This window comes from Urocitellus parryii, chromosome 11 (genome assembly GCF_045843805.1).
Source record: "Urocitellus parryii isolate mUroPar1 chromosome 11, mUroPar1.hap1, whole genome shotgun sequence".
Classification (NCBI taxonomy): domain Eukaryota; kingdom Metazoa; phylum Chordata; class Mammalia; order Rodentia; family Sciuridae; genus Urocitellus; species Urocitellus parryii.
Genome location: NC_135541.1, coordinates 96,868,288 through 96,895,320, shown reverse-complemented (window position 1 = coordinate 96,895,320; position 27,033 = coordinate 96,868,288). Strand labels below are relative to the sequence as shown.

The 27,033-nt window shown below is 36.5% G+C and overlaps 1 pseudogene; it reads left to right on the top strand.

Moving 5' to 3' along the window:
• The first annotated feature begins 365 nt into the window (after positions 1-365).
• Positions 366-25,303, top strand: LOC113177244 (transcription factor AP-2 gamma pseudogene; annotated as a pseudogene).
• The last annotated feature ends 1,730 nt before the right edge of the window (positions 25,304-27,033 follow it).

Below are 27,033 nucleotides of genomic sequence, written 5' to 3'. Positions count from 1 at the left end.
AGAGTGTTTGCCTAGCATGCATGAGGCACTTGTTTCAATCCATGTAAAATAAAATAGAGATACTGTGTCTACCTAAAACTGATTATATATATGAAAAGTGCAGCAGACAGTCTTGGAATGCAGAATGTGGGACCACAGGGTCAAGCTATTCTGCTCATTAAACTGGGGCATGAAAGTCACCACCAGTCTGCCTGGAATGTACAGAGAGTTAAAGCTGGAGACATATTTAAACATCTGCACTGCAATGGCACCAACTCAGACTGGGAATTTAGGTCCATGTGTTGGGGCTCAGTCCGATATATAAATCTTGCATACACCATCCACAAGACATAAACTGAGCCTAGCAAATCAGGAGAATTTCTGGCATGGACAGTATTTCTCCTGGGGGTAATACTAGTCAGATAGGCCAAAGAGAGCCTGTCCTCCTCTCCTCCCTTGACACAGCTGTGCCCAAGACCAGTGGCAGTTGCTTCAAAATCTCAATGAGCAGGAGTGATGGACCTTGGTGCTTGAGGGCAGACCTAAGGAGGTAAGTAAGAACAGTACCCTGAAAAAACAGAACTGGTAAAGGATTGGCTTCCCTATTCCATGAATGTAGCCCTGGGGAGAAGAGTAGAGTAAAGTCCTAGGTGTGCACTGATTTATTTATGCCCATTAACTCCCCATGAAATGAAACACCTGGGGCAAAGACAGGACCTCACTGCCTCCCCTGAGAACATATTGTAGAACCTAGCATGACCTATACCCTGGGGGTGGAGCTGACAGCACCTTTCACAGCTCCTCATACCATCCCATGGACAATGGAAACTGAGAGATGGAAAGACACTTTGGAAGAGACAGCAAACACATACTCTCAGTAATAATCCTTTTTTTTTTTCGTTTTAGTTTTTGTATGTGTACTGATGGATACATGAAGGACATTCATACACTTGTACATATGTGTTTATGCTTTCTCATTTGAACTATTCTGAAACATAGTTATTTTTCCTTACTCTGTTGTTAAGGGTTAAAGTTTTCAATTAGCCTATTTTGAATTGAGTTTGTGTTCTGTTTCAAACCTTTTATTTCTTTTTATTTCTATTTCTTTTCTCTTACAAACAGTCAAATTCCATTATTCTCACTTTATTCTATTTCTTTTACTTGTTTTTCCTTCTTCCTCATAAGCAATACATCATATATCACTTTGCTTCTGCCCTACTCACATCTTGAAACTGCTAATCCTTATCTATCACCATTGCTTTTTTCTTCATAATGAACTCTATTTTTAATTTCTCCCAGAACTCTTGGTTTATAAAACTCCACACACCACTACTAATGCTAAAGCAATAATTAATACAATTGAAGCTATAGAAAACACCTATTCTTTTATTTTATGAAACATGTAACTCATGATTACTTACTGTCATTACTGATATAAATTGATACATTTCTATTTATTGTGCCAACTAACTTTGTGTGAAAACAAAAATTAAGTATGCAATTTAGTTCTATATTTTTAATGCACAGTTGGTTGCAATTATTTGGCTCCCCCCCAATCTGTGAGCCACAAGATATCTACAGGATCACTAGAAATGCACAGAATAGAAGTTCTGTTGCTAGAGATCCATTTTGATAAAGGAATAGACACACAAACAATATGAACAAGCAAGGGAATAAAGCATCCCAAACAAACCAGAATGACTCAAAAGCAGATTCCACAAAAACCACAGTGAAGAAAATATCAGAGAATGAATTTTGAAAGTTTATATTTCAACTGATCTATGAGATAAAAGATAATGTAAAAAGTAAAATCACAGAGAAGACACAAGAAGTAAAATATCAATAAGGAAATAGAAGTTCTAAAGAAAAATCAATCAGAAATTTTCAAAATTCAGAAATCAACAAACCAAATTAAAAATGCAATGCAAAGCATAACCAATACACTAGATGACTTAAAGGACAAATATTCAGGTAATAAAGAAGTAGTGCATACTCTTGAAAATAATGTTCATCATGGAGAAAGGGTGTTACCAGACCATGAACAGAATTTAAAAATATACATATGGGATAATAAGAAAAGGCCAAATTTAAGATTCACTGTGATAGATGATGGTATTGAATTTCAAAACAAAAAAATGAATAATCTTTTCAATGAAATAACTGAAAATTTCCAAAATCTTAAGAATGAAATGAAAAATCAAACAAAGGAGGTATATACAACACCAAATATATAGAATTACAACACTCCTAGCCACAATAGTATGAAAATGCCTAACATAAAGAATAAGTATAGAATTTTACTTATAATAGAATTTTAAAACCTGATAGTGAAAAATGATTGGCCATATTCAGAGGCAAACCGATCCAGATCTCAGCTGATTTTTCAAAGACCCTAAAAGCTAGGATGTCTTGAAATAATATATACTAAGCTCTGAAAAAAAACAGATTCTGCATAGAATACTAAATTATATCAGATTTTAATATGAGATAATAACATCCATAATCAACAAAAGTTAAAAATCACAACTAGAAAGCTGGCATTATAAAAAACACTCAATAAATATTTTATTAAGAAAAAAATAAAATATGCAAATAAAAACATACAGAAACTAAAACTAAAAAAAATAGTTAATCAAAGTAGAATCTATTTAAACTTGATAACTAAAAATGAACCAAAATAACAGGAAACATAAATCATCTCTCAATAATAACACTGAATGTTAATGGACTCAACTCATCAACAGACATACACTGGCAGATTGAATTGGAAAAAAAGAACCCAACCCAAGAGACTCACCTCTGAGACAAATATATACACAGACTAACTGTGAAAGGATGGGATAAACATGTCATTCACATGGATCTTATAAATAAGGTGTATCTATTTTCATATCTGATATAATGGACTTTGAGCAAAAGTTCATCAGAATAGATAAAAAAAAATTCCATTTTCATACTGCTTAGTAGAGTAATACAACAGAAAGTAATAATAGTGGTAAATATATATGCTCCAAACTATGAAGCATCTAAGTAATCAAAGAGCTCCTTCTCAATATAGAGAATCAAACAGATCACAACACAATAATATTGGGAACTTTAAGATGTGTCTCTCATCACTAGAAAGATAATACAAACAAAAGTTAAATATAGAACTAAAATTACAATAAATAATTTAGACTTAACAGAAATGCACAGAATATTTTACTCATCAATCACTGAATACTTTTTCTTCTTAGCTGCACAGGGAACATATTCCAAAATAGACCATATTTTAGTACATAAAGCTACATTTCACAGGTACCAAAAATAGAGCTAATACCTTAAACTCTGTCAGACCATAATGGAATAAAACTAGAAATCAACAAGATGAATTTTTTTTTAAAAAAAGCTAACACTAGGAGACTAAATTCACTATTGAATAATGAACAGATAGATGAACAAATCAGAGTTTAAATAAAAAAATGTAAATGATACATTAGTGATACAATATATAAAAACCAGTGATACAATATATAAAAACCATTGGGACACTATGAAGGTAGTTCTAAGAGAAATGTTTATAGCATTGAGCCCATACATTAAAAGAATAGAAAGTTACTGAGTAAAATAATCTAACATTATATCTTAAGGACCTAGAGAAAAACACTAAAATCAGCAAAATAAAAGAAAAAATAAAAATCAAAGATGAAATTGATAAAAATCAAGATGTAAAAACTGAAAAAACTGAATCAAAAAATTTTTAAATGAACAAAATTGATAAATATTAACCAAGCTATTAGAGAAAAATGAAAAGTACCAAAATCTATGGTGAAAATGGAAATATCAGCACAGATACTATTGAAACAGAGCATAAATAGAAGCTATTTTTCAAAATCTATACTCCAATAAGCTAGAAAATCTAAAAGACATCAGTAAATTCCAGGAGACATGAGCTACCCAAATTTAACCAGAAGTATATAGAAAATTTAAAGAGATCAATTTCAAATAATGAGAATAAAAAAAGTCATCAAGACTCTACCAACAAAGAAAAGCCTAGGACCAGATGGATGCTCAGCCAATTTCTACCAAACCTTTAAAGAAGAACCAATAACAATCCTACTCAAATTATTTCATGGAATTGAAAAAAAAGGGAATTCTTCAAATTCATTAAATGAAGCCTATCTCACACTGATACTAAGTCCAGACAAAGATACATCAAGAAAAGAAAAATTCAGACTAATATTCTTGATGAACCTCAATAAAATACTGCTAAATCTCATACAAAAATAGATTTTAAAAGAGAGTGCACATGACCAAGTGGTTTTCATCTCAGGAATGCAACACTGATTCAACAAATGGAAATCAATTAATGTAATTCATCACACAAATAGATACAGAGATGAGAACATTTGATTATCAAAATAGATGCAGCATCTATATTTCACATAATACCCCATCCATTCATGCTTTAAACACTAGAAAAAAAATAGGAATGATGCAATAATACCTCAACATTGTAAAAGCTATACATGACACACCCAAGGACAACATAATTATGAAGGGAAAACAACTACAGAATTTCTTCTAAAAACTGCAATGAGACAGGGATTCCCACTTTCACTACTTCTATTAGTACATGATGCAAATCTTATCAAATACAAAATGTAGAGATAATACTCTGGAATCTATTGGATCATAAATGAATAAAACACCAGAAGACCAAATTCACGACTGAATGATAAATAGAGAGCTGAACAAATGAGGTCCTTTAATCTCTTGCCAGAGCAATTTGGCAAGGGAATGTAATTAAAGAGATATGAATAGGAAAGGAAGGACTAAAACGAGCACTGTTTGAAGAAAATGTGATTCCATATTAAGAAGATCCCCTCAAAAAAATACTCACTAGAAAGCTTCTAGAACACAAATGAATTCATCAAATTGCAGCATACAAAAGTAACATTCATAAATCAACTTTGTTTCTATACTTCAATAAAAGATGAGCTAAACGAGAAATTAGGAAAATTATTCTATTCAAAATAGCATTAAAAAAAAACACTTGGGAAACAATCTAACAAAAAAGGTAAAAGACCTCTACAATGAAAATTACAGAACACTCAAGAAATAAATTTATGAAGGTCCTAGGAATGGAAAGACTTCCCATGTTCTTGAATAGACAGAATTAATATTGTCAAAATTACCATACTACCAAAAGTGCTATAAAATTTCATTGCAACTCCCTTCCAGAGCCCAAAGATGTTCTTCACAGAAACAGAAAAAGCAATAATGAAATTTACTTAGATAAACAAGAGACCCAGAATACCCAAAACAATACCTAGCAAGAAAAATGAAGCAGGAGGTATCACAATATCAGACTTCAAATTACACTACAGAGCTATAAAGACAAAACCAGTATGGTATTGGCAACAAAACAGGTAAGACCACCAATGAAACAGAAGATAGAGACAAACCCAAATAAATACAATTACCTCCTACTAGACAAAGGCATAAATATCATATACTGGTGCAAAGATAGCCTCTTCTACAAATGGTGCTGAGAAAATTTGAAATCCATATGTAGTAGAATTAAATTGAACACTAATCCTCCCACCATGCACAAAAACTCAACTCAAAGTGCATCAATTACTTAGGCATTAGACCAGAATCCCTGCACCAGATAGAAGAATACGTAGGCCCCAAACTCCAACATATCAGCTCAGGAAGTGACTTACTAATAAAATCTCTAAAACACAAGGAGTTGTTGATGGGCCTGACTTTGGATCTACATGGAGGAATGCTCATCTTTCTCATTGTGCAGCAGGGATGTTCTAATATACAACACTATGTTTTGGAACAGAGTGTTGTAAGAACATTGGCAAGCACCATTTACCTGCTCCTTTGACAAGAAATTACTCCCCAGTTGGTACAAGGCAGTTGCTAGACTCTTGGTGGCAGGACTCCCATAATATTATACGTTGTGTATCCCCTCTGGCCTATCATGACTGTTATATGTAAAATGGAACATAGCCACTATGAAAGCTAGTTTTGCTGCATAATATAGCAGAAAAAATTATCTGCAACTGTCTTTGGAGGGGTTTCTGTATGCCCTCAAGCTCCCAAGAGTAGATGCTGAAAGGGCAGGCCCCTCAACACAAAGTAAAATCAATTTTCAATAAATGGTGTTCCATCAAACTAAGAAGCTTCTTCATGGCAAAGACAAAAACCCAGAACATAAGAAGTGAGCCAACAAAATAGGAAAAAATACCTTTGCCACCTGCACCTCAGAAAACACATTAACTTCCAGGATAGATAAAGTAATAATAATAATAATAACAAAATAAAAAGCTTAAAACTTATAATAACACCATCACCCACCTCCACCCATTTAACAAATGAGCAAAGAAATTCAACAGGGACTTCACAGAAGAAATACAGATGGTCAACAAATGTATGAAAAAAAAAAAACATCTACAGAAATTAGAGAAAAGCAGTAAACAGGTCAGGGACAGAAAGCTTACAAAGACATTCCAGTGTAGGAGAGAGCAAATATGCTCATCTCTTACTTCCAGCTACTTTTTCTATCTTATGTGTGGTACAAACAAAACTTTACTTCCCCTAGGGACAAAAGTGTTGAAAGATGACAACCTTCAGAGTTTATACACTCTCATCCATACCACATGGTCATAGGGAAATACAGAAAGAAGCACTAGGGAGGTAGCAGCAAGTTGTTATGTAGTAATAGCTGATATGATAAAATATTTAAATAAGCTATGAACTCACTCATGCTTTCAGAATGAGCCAAACATTGTCTCTCCATATAAAAGAAATTCTTTCCCCCTTCATTAAAACTATAAAATAAAACAAAACAATACAACAACAACAAATGTATAAGACATTTACTCTGAGAGAATCTACTGGTAGGACAGAGGAAAGAGCTAAGTGGTAATGTATTGCATAGAATGAAGGAGCTCTGGCTTCAATCCCAACAGTGAAATAAATAATGATGATGATGCTGACGATGATGCTGACAATGATGATGATGATGATGATGATGTGGAGGAGGAGGAGTACAAAAGACTTGTACTGTTAAAATTATATAGACTGAGTTTATATTCACCACTCAAAAAAAGAGGAGTATTTCAATTCATGCATGCTATTTACATTCTAGTCTTATTTCACATGGCAAGGTAGATGTAAAAGACCATTTGATGACAATTTTATAAACTATGACTTCTTTAAAAAATATTTTTTAGTTGTAGTTGGACACAATTTCTTTATTTTATTTATTTTTATGTGGTGCTGAGGATCGAATCCAGTGTTTATCATGTGCTAAGTGAGCACTATACTACTAAGGCACAACCCAAGCCCAAACTATGACTTATTGAGACTTTTAAATTCCATAAAGAAGAGTTTATTTGGTCCCAGGAGAGCAGGATGGTCCATTTAGTACTGTGTTTTACAATATGATGTCAATTTTCTCAATCCTCCTGATAAGTGGAAGATGTTTATAGACTCCACACATCTTCAGCATGCAATCTATATGCCCTCATGTCCTATACTGATATAAAAATGTACTAAAAGTGGAAGACAACAGCTTTAAATATAGCCCACTCACAGAGAATGTGCCTCAATTTCATGATATTATGGGTTAAATCATTGGCACCACAAAAGCACTGAGATCTATTTTTTTCAAATATATTTTTTCTCTTTCCTATTTAATTGTTACCTGAATGATTCATGGACATTTATACATATTCATAATTCTTTTTCTCATTTGTAGTTTTTTTTTTTGGTACTGGGGATTGAACTTGGGGATATTCAACAACTGAGACACATCCCATCCCTGCTTTGTATTTTATTGAGAGAAAGGGTCTCACTGTGTTGATTAGCACCTAGTCATTGCTGATGGTGGCTTTGAACTCACAATTCTTCTGTCTCAGCCTCCCAAGCTTCTGGGATTATAGGTTTGTACCACTTCCTAGCATTTTTGAAGCAACTTATTTTTCATACATGAATATTTTGACCTACCAATAAAGAAAAGTCCACAACTAGATAAATTCTCTGGCAATTCCTACCAAACCCTTAAAGAAGAACTAACACCAATACTCCTCAAATTATTCCATGAAATATAAAAGGATGAAACACCTCCAAACTCATTCTATGAAGGAAGAATAATCGTGATACAAAAACCAGTCAGAGATACATCAAAGAAATAAAAATTTGGACAAATATCCCCGATGAACATACATACATCAACTCTTAATGAAATACTGAAAAAAAACTATATACAAAACATATTAAAAACATAGTGCACCATGATAAAGTGGGGTTCATCCCAGGGACACAAGGTTGGTTCAACCTATGGAAATCAAAACAGGATTAATTAATAGACTTAAAACATAACATAATTATCTCAATAGTTGAAGAAAGAGCATTTCACAAAATACAGCATCCATTCATGTTCAAAATGGTAGAAAAAATAAGGATAATATGAATGTAACTGAACATTTTAAAAGCTCTATACCAAAAAAAAAAAAAAACAACCCAAGACTAACATGATTCCAAATTGAAAAAAAAAAAAATGAAACAAGAAAAAGACAAGGGTGCCCTCTTTCACCACTTCTATTAAACATATGAATTTTGAAATTCTAACTAGAGCAGTTTGGAAAAAGAGATTAAATGGATATGAATATGAAAAGAAGAGCTCAAAATATCCCTATCTGCTGACAACAATATTTTATATGTAGAAGACACAAAACTACACCACAATATTTTTAAAACTCATAACTACACTCAGCATAGTAGCAGGATATAGAATTAACACTCATAAATCAATTATGATCCTGTACAGAAATTATGCATCAGCTGATAAATTACAATGGATTCAAAACAATGTAAAAAATAAAATAATCAGGAAACAATATAAAAAGTGAAAGACCTCTATTATGAAAATTACCAGACACTAAAGAAAGAAATTAAAGATGGAATATTTCAAATGTTCAAGGATTGGCAGAATTAATGTTACCAAAATTGACATACTACCAAAATGCTATAGTTTTAATGCAATTCCTATTAAAATGTCAATGATATTTCTCAAAGAAATAGAAAAAGCAGTCATAAAATTCACTTGGAAAAACAAAAAGCCCAGAATATTCAAAACAATCCTTAGTGAAAAAAAGTGAAGGAGACAGCAGACATCACAAGATCCGATCTCAAATTATACTATAGTGCTACAAAAATGCCATGGGATTGGCACCAAAACAGGCAAAATGTCCAATGGAATGGAAAAGACTTCGCAAAGACAAAAATCACATACATACTGTCTTGTTAATCTAGACAAAGGCACCAACAACATACATTTAAAGAAAATACAGCCTCTTAAACAAATGGTACTGAGAAAACTGGAAATATGCATGTGGCAGAATCAAACTGAACTACTACCCCTTTCCCTGCACAAAACACAACTCAAAGTACATCAAGGAACTAGGCATTAAACCAGACATCCTGTACCCACTAGAAGAAAATATAGGCCCGAGTTTCCATCATCTTGGCTTAGGAACTGACTTCCTCAACAAGACTTCTAAATTGCAACAAATAAAATCAAGAATCAATAAATGAGAAGGTAATAAAGTAAAAAGCTTTCTCACAGGAAAGAAAATTATCAAGAACATGAACAGAGAATCTACAAAATGGGAGAAAATCTTTACCACCTGAACCCCAGAACATTAGTCTTCTGGATATATACATAATTCAAAACAAACCAGCACAGGACGCTGAAAGAGGAGGATCAAGAGTTCACATCCAGGTGCCCAGCCAGATGGGAGGAGGAAGTCCAGCCCCACCCCGAGGGCTAGTCTGCAGGAAGCCCATCAACCCTTAAAACCCATCAAAGTGGGTGTGGCCACCAGCACAGTTCTGCGGCTGATCCAGGTACCCGGTTTCCAACTCCCCCACCCTTAGCTGCCATAACTCAAAATATTTCCCACAAGCTTTTGGGGGTTGTAGCTATCAACACAAAACAACAACTGTACAGGAACCTGGTTTCTACCTCAGAGACTAGAGTAGGGATGATACAGGTGGAAGTTCATTTCCTTTCACACTGGCTATGCCCACCACCCTGAATACAGAGGCCCAAGCTAGGAATAGACAACATCACCTACTGGAAGCAAGGAAAACAGTGTTCTGAGAGACTTTTTTTTCTCTTTTCTTCTCTCTCTTCCACAACTTCAGCATATGTGAAACCAAGAACTGTGCATGAACAACTGAATTACCAAAGTAATATAATATAGAGGAATTGCATATACCCCACCTCCCCCCAATTTTTTTCTTTATTTCTATCTTACTCCCCTTTTCCTTCTCTTATTTCTCTTTTCTTCCTTGTTATTTTTTTTTAAATTCGTATTCTCTCTATCCCACTTTCAATCTCCTAACTTTTGCTATCTATACATATTATAACTATCTAAATAGATAGGAGGTTGAGTCTATACATTCTTCCATAAATTACCAGTCAAGTGGTTAGAGTTCTCCAAAGGTGCTAAGTTAGTTTAACCTCAGACCCTCACTCCTTTCCCTCTAAGTATAACATTCTTCGTCTGAAATTAAGTGTTCTATGTGCCACCAGATATGGTACGCCTTTTATGAAACTAATTAATATATTCTTAAGTAATAATTAAAACCAATATCTATAGTCTTAGAATCTAACTATAAATGTATTAATAATGAAAACTTGTGCTTAGATAATGTACTGTTGATATTGGGATCTGTTAACATTGTCTTTCTTCGCAAAAGAGGGATTTTGGAGCTATACAAGAAAAATACAAATATATAAGGGGAAAAACATTAGGACAACAGTTTCACAAAACTATAAAGAATCATGAGCAGTATGAAAAGACAAGGAAAGAAAGGACCACAAACAATACAGGTCAATACAACATTAGATGAGGTAATATCTGCAGCTGATGAAATGTCAGACAAAGAGTTCAGGATATACATGCTTCAGATGATCTGGTGTCTCAAGGAAGACATTATACATCAAATTCAGACAATGAAAAATTACTTTGACAATGAATTACATAAACAAATCCAAGAAGCAAAAGATCAACTCTATAGGGAGATAGAGAATACAAAAAACAAACAAACAGAAATCCTGGAAATGCAGGAAACAATAAACCAAATTAAAAACTCAAATTAGAGTATTACCAGCAGAGTAGAACACTTAGAAGATAGAACTCCAGACAACGAAGACAAAGTTTTTCAACTTGAAAACAACATAGACAGCTCAGCGAGAATGTTAAGAAATCATGAGCAGAACATCCAAGAATTATGGGATAACATCAAGAAACCAAACCTAAGAGTTATTGGGATACAAGAGGGTACAGAGGTCCAAACCAAGGGAATTAGCAATCTATTCATTGAAATAATACTAGAAAACTTCCCAGACTTAAATAATGAAAAAGAAATCCAAATACTAGAAGCCTACAGGACACCGAATGAACAAAATCAGAAGAGATCCACACCAAGACACATAATAATGAAGATACCCAACATACAGAATAAGGAGAGAATCTTAAAAGTCACAAGAGAGAGGAAGCAGATTACATTTAGGGGTAAACCAATCAGGATAACTGCTGATCTTTCAACACAGACTCTGAAAGCTAGAAGATCCTGGAATAACATATTTCAAATGCTGAAAGAAAAAGGGTTCCAACCAAGAATCATGTATCCAGCAAAATTAAGCTTCAGGATTGAAGATGAAATAAAAATATTCCACGATAAAAGTTAAAAGAATTTGCAGCTAGAAAACCAGCTCTTCAAAACATCCTTGGCAAAACATTACAGGAAGAGGAAATGAAAAATAACAATGAAAACTAACAGTGGGAGGTAGTACAGTAAAGGAAAAACTAAGAATAGAGGAAAAACAAAGCATGTTAAGTATCATACATAACCAAATATGGCTGGAAATACAAACCATATCTCAATGTTAATGGCTTAAATGCACCAATAAAAAGACATAGGCTAGTAGAATGGATTAAAAAAAAAAAAACAAAAAACATCCAACAATATGCTGCCTACACGAGACTCATCTGATAGGAAAAGACATAAACAGACTGAAGGTGAAAGGTTGGGAAAAATCATATCACTCATACGGACCCCGGAAGAAAGCAAGGGTGTCCATACTTGTATCAAATAAAATAGACTTCAAACCAAAGTTAATCAAAAGGGATAAACAAGGAAACTACATACTGCTCAAGGGAACCATACACCAACAAGACTTGACGATCATTAATATATATGCCCCAAACAATGGTGCAGCTACATTCATCAAACAAACTCTTCTCAAGTTCAAGAGTCTAATAGACCACAACACAATAATCATGGGAGATTTTCACACACCTCTCTCGCCACTGGACAGATCTTCCAAACAAAAGTTGAATAAAAAAACCATAGAGCTCAATAATACAATTAATAATTTAGACTTAATTGATATATACAGAATATACCACCCAACATCAAGCGGATACACTTTCTTCTCAGCAGCACATGGATCCTTCTCAAAAATAGACCATATATTATGTCACAGGGCAAATCTTAGCAATTACAAAGGAGTTGAGATACTACCATGCATTTTATCTGATCATAATGGAATGAAATTGGAAATCAATAATAAATTGAGAAAGGAAAAATCCTACATCACATGGAGATTAAACAATATGCTACTGAATGAACAAAGGGTTACAGAAGACATCAAAGAGGAAATTTAAAAATTCTTAGAGGTAAATGAAAACTCAGGCACAACATATCGTCGAAATCTCTGGGACACTATGAAAGCAGTACTAAGAGGAAAATTCATTTCATGGAGTTCATTCCTTAAAAGAAAGAAAAGCCAACAAATAAATGACCTCACACTACACCTCGAAGCCTTAGAAAAAGGAGAACAAATCAGCAGCAAATACAGTAGAAGGCAAGAAATAATTAAAATTAGAGCTGAAATCAATGAAATTGAAACAAAAGAAACAATCGAAAAAATTGACAAAACTAAAAGTTGGTTCTTTGAAAAAATAAATGAGATTGATAGACCACTAGCCACGCTAACAAAGAGAAGAAGAGAGAGAACCCAAATTACTAGCTTATGGGATGAAAAAGGCAACATTACAACAGACAATTCAGAAATACAGAAGACAATTAGAAATTATTTTGAAACCCTATACTCTAATAAAATTGAAGATAGTGAAGTCATCGATAAATTCCTTAAGACATATGAACAACCCAGATTGAGTCAGGAAGATGTAAACAACCTAAACAGACCAATATCAAGTGAGGAAATAGAAGAAGCCCTAAAAAGACTATCAACCAAGAAAAGCCCAGGACCGGATGGATATACAGCAGGGTTTTACAAGAACTTTAAAGAAGAACTAATACCAATACTCCACAATCTATTTTAGGAGATATAAAAAGAGGGAGAACTTCCAAATTCATTCTATGAGGCCAATATCACCATGATTACCAAACCAGATAAAGACACCTCAAAGAAACAAAACTACAGACCAATATCCCTAATGAATTTAGATGCAAAAATCCTCAATAAAATTCTGGCGAATCGGATACAAAACCATATCAAAAAGATCGAGCACCATGATCAAGTAGGATTCATCCCTGGGATGCAAGGCTGGTTCAATATATGGAAATCAATAAACATTATTCACAACATCAATAGACTTAAAGATAAGAACCATATGATCATCTCGATAGATGCAGAAAAAGCATTCGACAAAGTACAGCATCACTTTATATTCAAAACTCTAGAAAAACTAGGGATAACAGGAACTTACCTCAACATTATAAAAGCTATATATGCTAAGCCTCAGGCTAGCATCATTCTAAATGGAAAAATAACTGATGGCATTCCCTCTAAAATCTGGAACAAGACAGGGATGCCCTCTCTCACCACTTCTATTCAATATAGTTCTAGAAATACTGGCCAGAGAAATTAGACAGACAAAAGAAATTAAAAGCATTAAGATAGGAAAAGAAGAACTTAAATTATCACTATTTGCGGATGATATAATTTTATACCAGAAGACCCAAAAGGGTCTACAAAGAAACTATTAGAGCTAATAAATGAATTCAGCAAAGTGGCTGGATATAACATCAACACGCATAAATCAACGGCATTCCTGTATATCAGCGACAAATCTTCTGAACTGGAAATGAGGACAACCACCACATTCACAATATCCTCAAAAAAAAAAAAATACTTGGGAATCAACCTAACAAAAGAGGTGAAAGATTTATACAATGAAAACTACAGAACCCTAAAGAGAGAAGTAGAAGAAGATCTTAGAAGATGGAAAAATATACCCTGTTCATGGATAGGCAGAACTAACATCATCAAAATGGAGATATTACCAAAAGTTCTCTATAGGTTCAATGCAATGCCAATCAAAATTCCAATGGCATTTCTTGTAGAAATAGAGAAAGCAATCATGAAATTCATATGGAAAAATAAAAGACCCAGAATAGCAAAAGCAATTCTAAGCAGGAAGTGTGAATCAGGAGGTGTAGCGATACCGGATTTCAAACTGTACTACAGAGCAATAGTAACAAAAATAGCATAGTACTGGTACCAAAACAGGTGGGTGTACCAATGGTATAGAATAGAGGACACAGAGACCAATCCACAAAATTACAACTATCTTGTATTCGATAAAGGGGCTAAAATCATGCAATGGAGGAAGGATAGCATCTTCAACAAATGGTTTTCAGAAAAATAGAAATCAATATGCAACAAAATGAAACTGAATCCCCTTCTCTCGCCATGCACAAAAGTTAACTCAAAATGGATCAAGGACCTTGATATCAAATCAGAGACTATGCGTCTGATAGAAGAAAAGCTTGGCTCCGATCTACATATTGTGGGGTGGGGCTCCAAATTCCTTAATAGGACACCCATTGCACAAGAGTTAATAACTAGAATCAACAAATGGGACTTACTTATACTAAAAAGTTTTTTCTCAGCAAGAGAAACAATAAGAGAGGTAAATAGGGAGCCTACATCATGGGAACAAATATTTACTCCTCACACTTCTGATAGAGTCCTAATATCCAGAGTATACAAAGAACTCAAAAAATTAAACAATCACAAAAAAAAAATAACCCAATCAACAAATGGGCCAAAGACCTGAACAGACACTTCTCAGAGGAGGACATACAATCAATCAACAAGTACATGAAAAAATGCTCACCATCTCTAGCAGTCAGAGAAATGCAAATCAAAACCACCCTAAGATACCATCTCACTCCAGTAAGATTGGCAGCCATTATGAAGTCAAACAACAACTGCTGGCAAGGATGTGGGGAAAAGGGTACTCTTGTACATTACTGGTGGGACTGCCAATTGGTGCAGCCAATATGGAAAGCAGTATGGAGGTTCCTGGGAAAGCTGGGAATGGAACCACCATTTGACCCAGCTATTGCCCTTCTTGGACTATTCCCTGAAGACCTTAAAAGAGAGTACTACAGGGATACTGCCACATCGATGTTCATAGCAGCACAATTCACAATAGCTAGACTGTGGAACTAACCCCAATTCCCCTCAATAGATGAATGGATAAAAAAATGTGGCATTTATACACAATGGAGTACTATGCAGCACTAAAAATGACAAAATCATGGAATTTGCAGGGAATTGGATGGCATTAGAGCAGATTATGCTAAGTGAAGCTAGCCAATCCCTAAAAAACAAATGCCAAATGTCTTCTTTGACATAAAGAGAGCAACCAAGAACAGAGCAGGGAGGAAGAGCAGGAGGAAAAGATTAACATTAAACAGAGACATGAGGTGGGAGGGAATGGGAGAGAAAAGGGAAATTGCATGGAAATGGAAGGAGACCCTCATTTTTATACAAAATTACATATAAGAGGTTGTGAGGGGAATGGGAAAAAATAAGGAGAGAAATGAATTACAGTAGATGGGGTAGAGAGAGAAGATGGGAGGGGAGAAGGGATAGTAGAGGATAGGAAAGTTAGCAGAATACATCACTTACTATTATGGCACTATGTAAAAATGTGGATGTGTAACCGATGTGATTCTGCAATCTTTGTAATGTTTTGAATAACCAATAAAAAATAAATAAATAAATAAATAAATAAATAAATAAATAAAAAGGGTTCACATCCAGCTTCAGCAATGGTGAGGCACTGAGCAACTCTATGTCTAAAGAAAATGCAAAACAGAGCTAGGTATGGGGCTCAGTGTTAGAGAACTAGTCTTACAGGTGTAAGATCCTGGGTTTGATCTTCAGCACTACATAAAAATACATAAATAAATAATAAACAAGTAAATAAGCACATTGTGTCCATCTACAACAAAAACAATAAAAAAAAAAAACATAGGGCTGGGGATGTGGCTGAGTTGTTGAATGCCCCTGAGTTGAATCCCCACTACTTGCCCCCATGAAAAAAAAATCAAAAAACTTTACGCACACACACACACACACACACACACACACCAATATAGTTAATATTCTCTTCTAGTGATCATAGGATGTCAATAAATGTGCAAAGGATCTGAAACTGGTTGTTCACAGAACAAGAAATACAATTGGTGAGCAAATATATTTTTAAAATGCTCAATATCCAACCAGCAGTGTATGAGGGTACACTTTTCCCGCATCCTCACCAGCATTTGTTGTTGTTTGTCTTCATCATGGCTGCCATTCTTACTGAAGTGAGATAGTATCATAGGGTAGTTTTAATTTGCCTTTCTCTGATTGCTAGAGATGGTGAGCATTTTTTCATATATTTGTTGATTGATTGTATATCCTCTTCTGAGAAGTGTCTGTTCAGGTCCTTGGCCCATTTGTTGATTGGATTATTTGTATGCGTGTGTGTGTGTATGTGTATGTGTGTGTGTTTAGCTTTTTGAGTTCTTTGTATACCCTAGAGATTAGAGCTCTATCTGATGTGTGAGAGGTAAAAAATTTGTTCCCAGGATGTAGGCTCCCTATTCACCTCACATATTATTTCTCTTGCTGAGAAAAAAATTTTTAGTTTGAATTCATCCCATTTGTTAATTCTTGGTTTTAACTCTTGTGCTATAGGCATCTTATTAAGGAAGTTGGGGCCTAGCTCCACATGAGGAAGATTAGGGCCTACTTTTTCTTCCATTAGATGCAGAGTCTCTGGTTTAATTCCTAGACCCTTGATCCATTTTGAGTTAACTTTTGTGCATGGTGAGATATAGGGATTCAATTTCATTTTTTTTTTTTGCATATGGATTTCCAGTTTTCCCAACACCATTTGTTGAGGATGCTATATTTTCTCCAGTGCATGCTTTTAGTACCTTTGTCTAATATAAGGTAGTTGTAGTTTTGTGGGTTAGTCTCTGTGTCCTCTATCCTGTACCATTGGTCCACCAGCCTGTTTTGGTTCCAGTACCATGCTGTTTTTGTTACTATTGATCTGTAGTATAGTTTAAGATCTGGTATAGTGATACCACAGGAGGTGGGCACTGTGGGCGGTTACTCTGAATGATTTTTTTTCTATTTCTGAGCAGAGAGGCTTTGACCATCACTACATCTAGTAGTGACCTGGATATTGCCCTGGTCCCGGAAGTTGAGGATGTGCCTTCAGACATAGAAATGTCATCCTACATCCTCTTGGGTAGAATTACACTCACTTGTCCTTTGTAACCCTGCCCTTCCTGACCTTTTTTTGGAATGGACTTTCTAAGAATGATGGTCCTCCCAATAAAAGCCCACTTCCAACCATGCTCCCTCTATCTGGCCAGCCTCTCCTGACTTTCCTTGCTCTCCCATTTGGGGAGCTTGAGGCTGAGAGCAGTGGAGCCATCCTGAAGCTTGTTTAAATGTAGAGTGTGTGTCTGTGTTTTATTTGGTGTCCCTGGAAATTCACATTAGCAACCTTAAGTTCAGTTGTCCGAGTGGGTCAGAGGCAGCAGGGCACCTTGTTTTGATAATAGGATTTCACAGTGACCTCAGGAATCAACTAAAAAAGCTGATTTTAAGGCCTTCCAGTAAGGTTTATAAAGAAAATGATGATATTTTTAAAAGTATCAGATTGTTCTTCCCAAGGAAAGATTATACTATAAAAGTTGTTACTTCTTTTTTCTTTTTAAAAATATTATTATTGGCGCTGAGGTTGTGGCTCAGTGGTAGAGTGCTCACCTAGCACATGTGAGGCCCTGAGTTCAATCCTCAGCACCACATAAAAATAAATGAATAATTAAAGATATTAAAATATTATTATTATTATTATTATTATTATTATTATTATTAGTGATACCATGAATTGAACCAGGGGCACTGTTGTTAAGTGAACCACATCCCCAGGCCTTTTTAATTTTTTTTTTTTAAATTTAGAGACAGGGTCTTGATAAGAGGGTTAAGAACTTGCTAAGTTGCTAAAGCTGACTTTGAACTCATAATCCTCCTGCCTCAGCCTGCTGAGCTGCTGGCATGCACTACTGTGCCCATTTTTTTTCTTCTTAATAATAAGCTTTGGGTTATGAATAAATGTGTTGTTTGGCACTGTGAATACCTCTCTCCTACTCTTGTATTTAAAATTGGATGTGGAGGTTACAAAAATTATAAATACTCATTACCTGAGGAAACTGTCCTCACAGAATTATTTGTAGGGTCTTAATATGTGATAACTTGTTTCACCATAAAGAAAATAACACTTATGCTTTTCATCCTAGCAGCAACCCTCTTGGTTATGTGATCTCCACTGTATAGGTGAGAAGGCTGAGACAGAGGAACATCCCAAGATTAGTCAACTGGTTCATGCTCCCTGATTGCTCTGCTTCTCAAATCTGTGCTTGGTCCTCAGCATGCTAAGGTTTGTGTTTGGGGACGTGGGGGGGGCGAGGGAGACACCATAGTGGTGAGAAAAAAATGTGTGCAGAGGTGACTACAGGGGGAGCCATGGGCCATGATGGTCAGTGGACACTCATAAATGAAGGCCTGCTGGGACTCATCCCCACCCCCACCTGCTTCTCAGAGTAATGCTAGTAGATGCAAGAACATTTGCAACTGGGAAAGGGAGCAGGCCCTTAGGTTAAGCAGTTCATGGGTTAATCCTCACTTGCCCCCCACCATTGGAGAATTCCCTTTGCATAAAGTATGAATGACTCTGACTGGACTGCTAAATTGGTGGCATTGGAGAAATTGTCATGGTAACACTCCAGGTAGCAAAGCCCAAAGAGAATTGATTGAAATGCTCATAATACTCCAGTAATATAATGTTCCAGTAACACCCCAACCACTTTGGGGCTTCTTAAACTTTTTTTTTTTTGGTGTGTGTGTGTGTGTTTGCACCATGAACAAATCAATTCTGCAATTTGCTCAAGACAATGAGCACCTTCTCAGAGTAATGTTAGATAATGCAGAACATTTGCAACTGGGATTACAGAGAAAAGCAATTATTAAAGTGCAGTAATGAGAATACTAGAAATGTTAATATGATAGGCATCCTTGGCTATTAATTAGCATGTAAAAGAACACAATCTGGTGGTGAACTTAATAACTACTATTTCTTTGAAGAGATGAGAGACACAGACATTTCCAACCATACAGTTATTACCAAAAAAATCTGTAATTTATTTTGATAACAAATGCACAGGGCATGCTGGGTCTACTTCTGTCATTGAAGTAAATGTTGAGTTTAGTTAGAGGTTAGTGAAAACAAAGATATAATTGTCTTTTACTCATGTTTGCATAGTCCCTTCCCTTCATTCCCCTGGATTAAGAACCCTGAGCCATGTAGGGCCCTCCTTCAAGTCTCATGAACAACCTCCTAGGCTTTCAATTGGGCTTCTAGTGAACTCAAGTTAGGGAAAAGGATACCTTAAAAATATGGAGTCTTCCTGCTTGTGGTTCTTGCAGACTGCATTTAGGTAGCCCACTCCCATTTCCCAACACAGTTTTTATAATGATCCCCATAAACACTTGCATCATTTTGTAGGATGCACTCTTAGAAGCCAGTATATTTTGTTACCATTTGATATTCTCTCTTGTTTTGTAAGTATAGCTAGTGTTCCCATATAGCATTAGTTTTTGAATATTGAGGTAATAGCTAAGCGATCATTTTATTTTTAAATTTTCTATCTATGCAGTTACATCATCTGGAAGTTCTAATAGTTGATTTTTCTTCTTTCCAGATTATATGGTCTTCATTTTTCAATTTTCTTCTGTTTACTGATAGGACTTTTGGTACAATGATAACAGAAGCAGTGATATCAGTGAGTCGTCTTCCTGATTTTATTTATTTATTTATTTATTTAAATTTTAATTTGTTAGATATGACAGCAGAATGCATTACAATTCATATTACACATATAGAGCACAATTTTTCATGTCTATTCTTGTACACAAAGTAGAGTCACACCATTCGTGTCTTCATACATATACTTAGGGTAATGATGACCATCCCATTCTATCATCTTTCCTACCCCCATTTCCTCTCCCTTTCCCTCCCTCCCTTTTGCCCTTTCTAAAGTTCATCAAATCCTCCCATGCTTCCCCAACCACATTATGAAACAGCATCCTTAAATCAGAGAAAACATTCAGCATTTGGGTTTTTTGGGATTGGCCAACTTCCTCATTATATTCTCCAGCTCCATCCATTTACCTGCAAATGCCATAATTTTATTCTCTTTTAATGCTGAGTAATATTCCATTGAGTATATATACACCACAGTTTCTTTATCCTTTCATCTAATGAAGGGCATCTAGGTTGGTTCCACAGTTTAGCTATTGTGAATTGTGCTGCTATAAACACCGATGTGGCTGTGTCCCTGTAGTATGCTGATTTTAAGTCCATTGGGTATAGATCAAGTAGTGGGATAGTTGGATCAAATGGTGGTTCCATTTCTTTTCTTTTTTTTATTGTTGGTTGTTCAAAACATTACATAGTTCTTGATATATCATATTTCACACTTTGATTCAAGTGGGTTATGAACTCCCATTTTTACCACGAATACAGATTGCAGAATCACATCAGTTACACTTCCATTGATTTACATATTGCCATACTAGTGTCTGTTGTATTCTTCTGCCTTTTCTATCCTCTACTATCCCCCCTCCCCTCCCCTCCCCTCATCTCTCTCTACCCCCTCTACTGTAATTCATTTCTCCCCCTTGTATTATTTTTCCCTTTCCCCTCACTTCCTCTTGTATATAATTTTGTATAACCCTAAGGGTCTCCTTCCATTTCCATGCAATTTCCCTTCTCTCTCCCTTTCCCTCCTAACTCTCATCCCTGTTTAATGTTAATCTTCTTCTCATGCTCTTTGTCCCTACTCTGTTCTTACTCTCCTTATATCAAAGAAGACATTTGGCATTTGTTTTTTAGGGATTGGCTAGCTTCACTTAGCATAATCTGCTCTAATGCCATCCATTTCCCTCCAAATTCTATGATTTTGTCATTTTTTAATGCAGAGTAATACTCCATTGTGTTTAAATGCCACATTTTTTTTATCCATTCGTCTATTGAAGGGCATCTAGGTTGGTTCCACAGTCTTGCTATTGTGAATTGTGCTGCTATGAACATCAATGTAGCAGTGTCCCTATAGCATGCTCTTTTTAGGTCTTTAGGAAATAGACCAAGAAGGGGAATAGCTGGGTCAAATGGTGGTTCTATTCCCAGCTTTCCAAGAAATCTCCATATTGCTTTCCAAATTGGTTGCACCAATTTGCAGTCCCACTAACAATGAACAAGTGTACCCTTTTCCCCACATGCTTGCCAGCACTTGTTGTTGTTTGACTTCATAATGGCTGCCAATATTACTGGAGTGAGATGGTATCTTAGGGTGGTTTTGATTTGCATTTCTCTGACTGCTAGAGATGGTGAGCATTTTTTCATGTACTTGTTGATTGATTGTATGTCCTCCTCTGAGAAGTGTCTGTTCAGGTCTTTGGCCCATTTGTTGATTGGGTTATTTGTTTTCTTATTGTTTAATTTTTTGAGTTCTTGTATACTCTGGATATTAGGGCTCTATCTGAAGTGTGAGGAGTAAAGATTTGTTCCCATGATGTAGGCTCCCTATTTACCTCTCTTATTGTTTCTTTTGCTGAGAAAAAACTTTTTAGTTTGAGTAAGTCCCATTTGTTGATTCTAGGTATTAACTCTTGTGCAATGGGTGTCCTATTGAGGAATTTGGAGCCCGACCCCACAATATGTAGATCGAAGCCAACTTTTTCTTCTATCAGACGCAGAGTCTCTGATTTGATATCAAGCTCCTTGATCCATTTTGAGTTAACTTTTGTGCATGGTGAGAGAAAGGGATTCAGTTTCATTTTGATGCATATGGATTTCCAGTTTTCCCAGCACCATTTGTTGAAGATGCTATCCCTCCTCCATTGCATGCGTTTAGCCCCTTTATCAAATATAAGATAATTGTAGTTTTGTGGATTGGTCTCTGTGTCCTCTATTCTGTACCATTGGTCCACCCACCTGTTTTGGTACCAGTACCATGCTGTTTTTGTTACTATTGCTCTGTAGTATAGTTTGAAGTCTGGTATCGCTATACCACCTGATTCACACTGCCTGCTTAGCATTGTTTTTGCTATTCTGGGTGTTTTATTTTTCCATATGAATTTCATGATTGCTTTCTCTATTTCTACAAGAAATGCCGTTAGGATTTTGATTGGCATTGCATTAAACCTATAGAGAACTTTTGGTAATATCGCCATTTTGATGATGTTAGTTCTGCCTATCTATGAACAGGGTATATTTTTCCATCTTCTAAGATCTTTTTCTATTTCCCTCTTTAGGGTTCTGTAGTTTTCATTGTATAAGTCTTTCACCTCTTTTGTTAGGTTGATTCCCAAGTATTTTATTTTATTTTTTTTAGGATATTGTGAATGGAATGGTTGTCCTCATTTCCATTTCAGAGGATTTGTCGCTGATATACAGAAATGCCTTTGACTTATGCCTGTTGATTTTATATCCTGCCACTTTGCTGAATTCATTTATTAGCTCTAATAGTTTCTTTGTAGACCCTTTTGGGTCTGCTAGGTATAGAATCATGTCATCTGCAAATAGTGATAATTTAAGTTCTTCTTTTCCTATTTTTATGCCTTTAATTTCTTTCATCTGTCTAATTGCTCTGGCCAGTGTTTAGAGAACTATGTTGAACAGAAGTGGTGAGAGAGGGCATCCCTGTCTTGTTCCATATTTTAGAGGGAATGCTCTTCAATTTTTCTCCATTCAGAATGATGCTAGCCTGAGGCTTAGCATAGATTGCTTTTACAATGTTGAGGTATGTTCCTGTTATCCCTAGTTTTTCTAGAGTTTTGAACATAAAGAGATGCTGTAGTTTGTCGAATGCCTTTTCTGCATCTATTGAGATGATCATATGGTTCTTATTTTTAAGTCTATTGATGTGGTGAATAACATTTATTGATTTCCGTATATTGAACCAGCCTTGCATCTCAGGGATGAATCCTACTTGATCATGGTGCACAATTTTTTTTGATATGTTTTTGAATCCGATTCGCCAGAACTTTATTGAGGATTTTTGCATCTAGGTTCATTAGAGATATTGGTCTGTAGTTTTCTTTCTTTGAACTGTCTTTGTCTGGTTTAGAATTCAGCGTGATGTTGGCCTCGTAGAATGAATTTGGAAGTTCTCCCTCTTTTTCTATTTCCTGAAATAGCTTGAAAAGTATTGGTATTAGTTCCTCTTTAAAGGTTTTGTAAAACTCTGCTGTATACCCATCCGGTCCTGGGCTTTTCTTAGTTTGTTGTCTTCCTGATTTTAAAGAAAATCCTTCTAATATGTCCCCATTGAGTCATGTGCCAGTACCAATTTTCTGCAGCTAGCAAGAGCCAACCATTAACTTTTCATGAGTTTTACAAATCAGTGTTAAAATATAGTCATTATTTAAAATTAAATTATAACTCCAACATTTGCGGCTGATGAGCGAGCACGTTTCGCACGGTGTTTGCTGCAAGCTGACTTACCTCTGGAGCACAGGCTTGAACTTATCTGGCTTGGGACCAGATGTCCTGAGATGTTGCTTCTGAACACCCTGGAAACCCAGTGCCCAGATCTTCTCGCAGGGCTTTGAGGACTCATCCCCACCCCCACCCGTGCATCTTCCACCTAACCACAGGGCAGCATCTTTATATCTCCACCTGGCTGCTGTCCCACACTAGAGTCCCTGAATACCAGCCACTACCCTACTTTCCACCGTCCTACCAGCAGTTGGCTTAACACTCAGTCGGTGAATCCCTACTCACATCTGAGCGAAGCCTATGCTGCAGCCATAGGCCCCTCCACCAGCCTGTGGCCACCAGCAGCCAGCAACAGTCCTGGCCTGGCCTCCAGAGCCAGGAGGGGGCAGCCGCCCTGCCTTTGCACCTAGGGTGCCTGGCTGGCCTACTTCCCCAACTCTCTAGAATAGAGGGAGGTTCTGTGGGCGCCCTCGGGGATGCTTACAGCTGCTCAGATCTACTGTTACCCCATGGCATGCCCTGGACGCTGCAGGTCTGGCAAAGTACCTGGGGCTCCACTACATGGCTCACCAGATGAAAGAGGAGCAGAATGTCAATCCACACCTGCTTGGGCCTGATCAGTCTGTAATCTGCAAAAGTCCCATTTTCCATGGCTAAGAACCCCCTGGGTCTCCCCTGTCAGAAGGATCTGGTGGTAGCCCTGATGAATCCCATGAAGTCTTCTGCTCCACGTCCAAATAGAAGTGACTGTGGCTGAAGTGCAGAGGTGATTGTCACCTTCTAAATGCTTAAATGCCTCACTGCTGGGAGGTGTTCTCAGGAAAGCAAAGTCCCAAAATGGCTGATTGTTGTGGGAAAAGTTGGACAAGACTGGGCTAGATCTTCCTGCTGGAAGACGGAAAGCTGCTCTTGAGACCCTCCTGACATCCTTGGTGGAAGAAAAAGCTTTTCACTTGGCTTGGTACTTTGCATATGGCTGTGAACTGGAGTTTCCTAGTAAGCCAGTGGCAAAATATTTAACCAGGCCTCACCTAGGAGGGTAAACCAAGATGGTAACAAGGAAGAATACTGCTGTGGGTGTCTCAGCAAATGTGTAAAGAATTCACGGACCTCCTCGATTAAGACAGAACACCCAATGGCAACAACAGGCCCTCCCTGGTCTTAGAAACCTACAACACAAGCACTTGTCTCATTTTTGCCTGATCACCCACGGGTTCGGCAGCCATGCCATCTGCACCCCTGTGTCTGGGGTGCAGAATTACATCAAAGAAGCCCCGATTGTCATAGACAAATCCTATATGAACCACGGAGATGAGAGTCCAGCAGATTCAAACAAGACCCTGGAGAAAATGGAGAAGCACAGGAAGTAAAATGCGGGTGAGCACAGGGTGGGAAGGGAAAGGACAGAGGAATCCGTCTCCACTGGGACAGACTGGAGGCACTCTTGCTGGGGCAGGAGTTTCCAACCTGTCTTACCCAACTATCCAAAGTCCTCTGACACTTGAGGCATGCAGGATCTTGACCTGCCCTCCAGGATCCCTGAAGCTTCTCTAGCACTGCAGTGTCTGTCCTTGAACACATGATCCCAAGGTGACAAGTACTGGTTTTTGTTTTGTTTTGTTTTTACTTGTTCAGCATTTATTTTTTGGAACCTCATCTCTCCTTCCTCTGAAAGTGGTGCTACAGAGTTTTAGAACCTTCTCATAAGTTCCCCAGGGAAGACAAGAAGTCATGTGCCTAGCTGTTGAAAGTTCAGATTGATGATATTCAGACTATCTACTTACTTCAGTGATGATGCCCTCCAGGAGGAGGCAAAGGTACCATGTGTTCTGCTGCCAGTGAGCAGGTGCTACGTTGATTCAAACCCAGTGCACAGAGGGGTCATCTATTGTAGGAAACTTGTAGAAACAATTCCTGCTGAAATTTCATTTTTCCTTTGTCTCTTTTTTTTTTTTTTAACTTTGAAAGTTAACTCTTTAAATGGATGACTCTTTGGAATAACAGGTTCCCGTAATGAACTGAAAGTTTTGTTTGTATATTTATTTCAGATCTTGATTTTTCAAGTAAACTTGAAAAGGGTGGGCACTAAGTGTCTGCTGCTGCCTGTCACACCTCAAGCCCCTGTGGAGGCTCTGTATTTTGAGAAACAGTGTGCTGAGTGTACAGACTTTATTTATGCATAGTTTAATGGGATCTGTAAATACTGGTGCACTTCTTACAAGTTTTTGAGAAATAGGATTCGATTTTAATATTAACTTTTAATGGTGGTGGGATAATTCATAACATGTATTTCAATTTTATTAATCTGTACACAGGATATGAATAATTAAGAGATACAGAGATTTGTTCTTAGTTTAATTGGGGCTCTCTGTTCAGAAAGCAATAACTTCACATCTTGTTCCTGTGAGGCTCATTCACTGTAAGGTGAATGTGTGTTATATTTGATATGCATGAAATGGAGGTTTAGAATTGAACTCCCTGCATGTAAATATTCCTCAAAGCAAAGTGTGCATATGATACCTGTATAATAAAAGTATTCTTGATAGAATCTGTGGAAAAATAAAAAATAAAAAAGTAAAATTAAATTATGGATATGTGAAACTAAGCCAATCATATTAAAAATACAGGTAATCAATTATCAAAACTCACCTTTTTTGCTTTTTTGTGGTGTCTTGCTATGATCCCTGCACTTCAGGCTGTTTATGTGTCTTCTGTGTCAGTGAGATGGAAGTGTTCCATGGTGAGTGATTGCATACCTTCCAGTTACATCACACTGAAGGCTTTGACTTGGCCATGATGGGAATAGTAATAATAGGATAATGACAAAGACTGGAAACTAGGACTTTTATTTCCCTTATTAGTCTGTTGTCAGGCATAGACTAATATGCTTATGACCAAGATGGTGCAAATTCTAAACTCTTAACTAAAAGAAAGGAGAGAAGGAAGAAAGAGGAGAAAGGAGAGCTTCTCCCAGTGTGCTAACCTTCATATGTTGCTTTTCTCTGCTGTGATGCTCTGCTGGCCTCTGCCTTGCCTTGGGTGTCCTTCAGCAGCTCTTCACAGCTGTCCAGTAGCCATGGCCTTGGCTTTGCATGTCTAA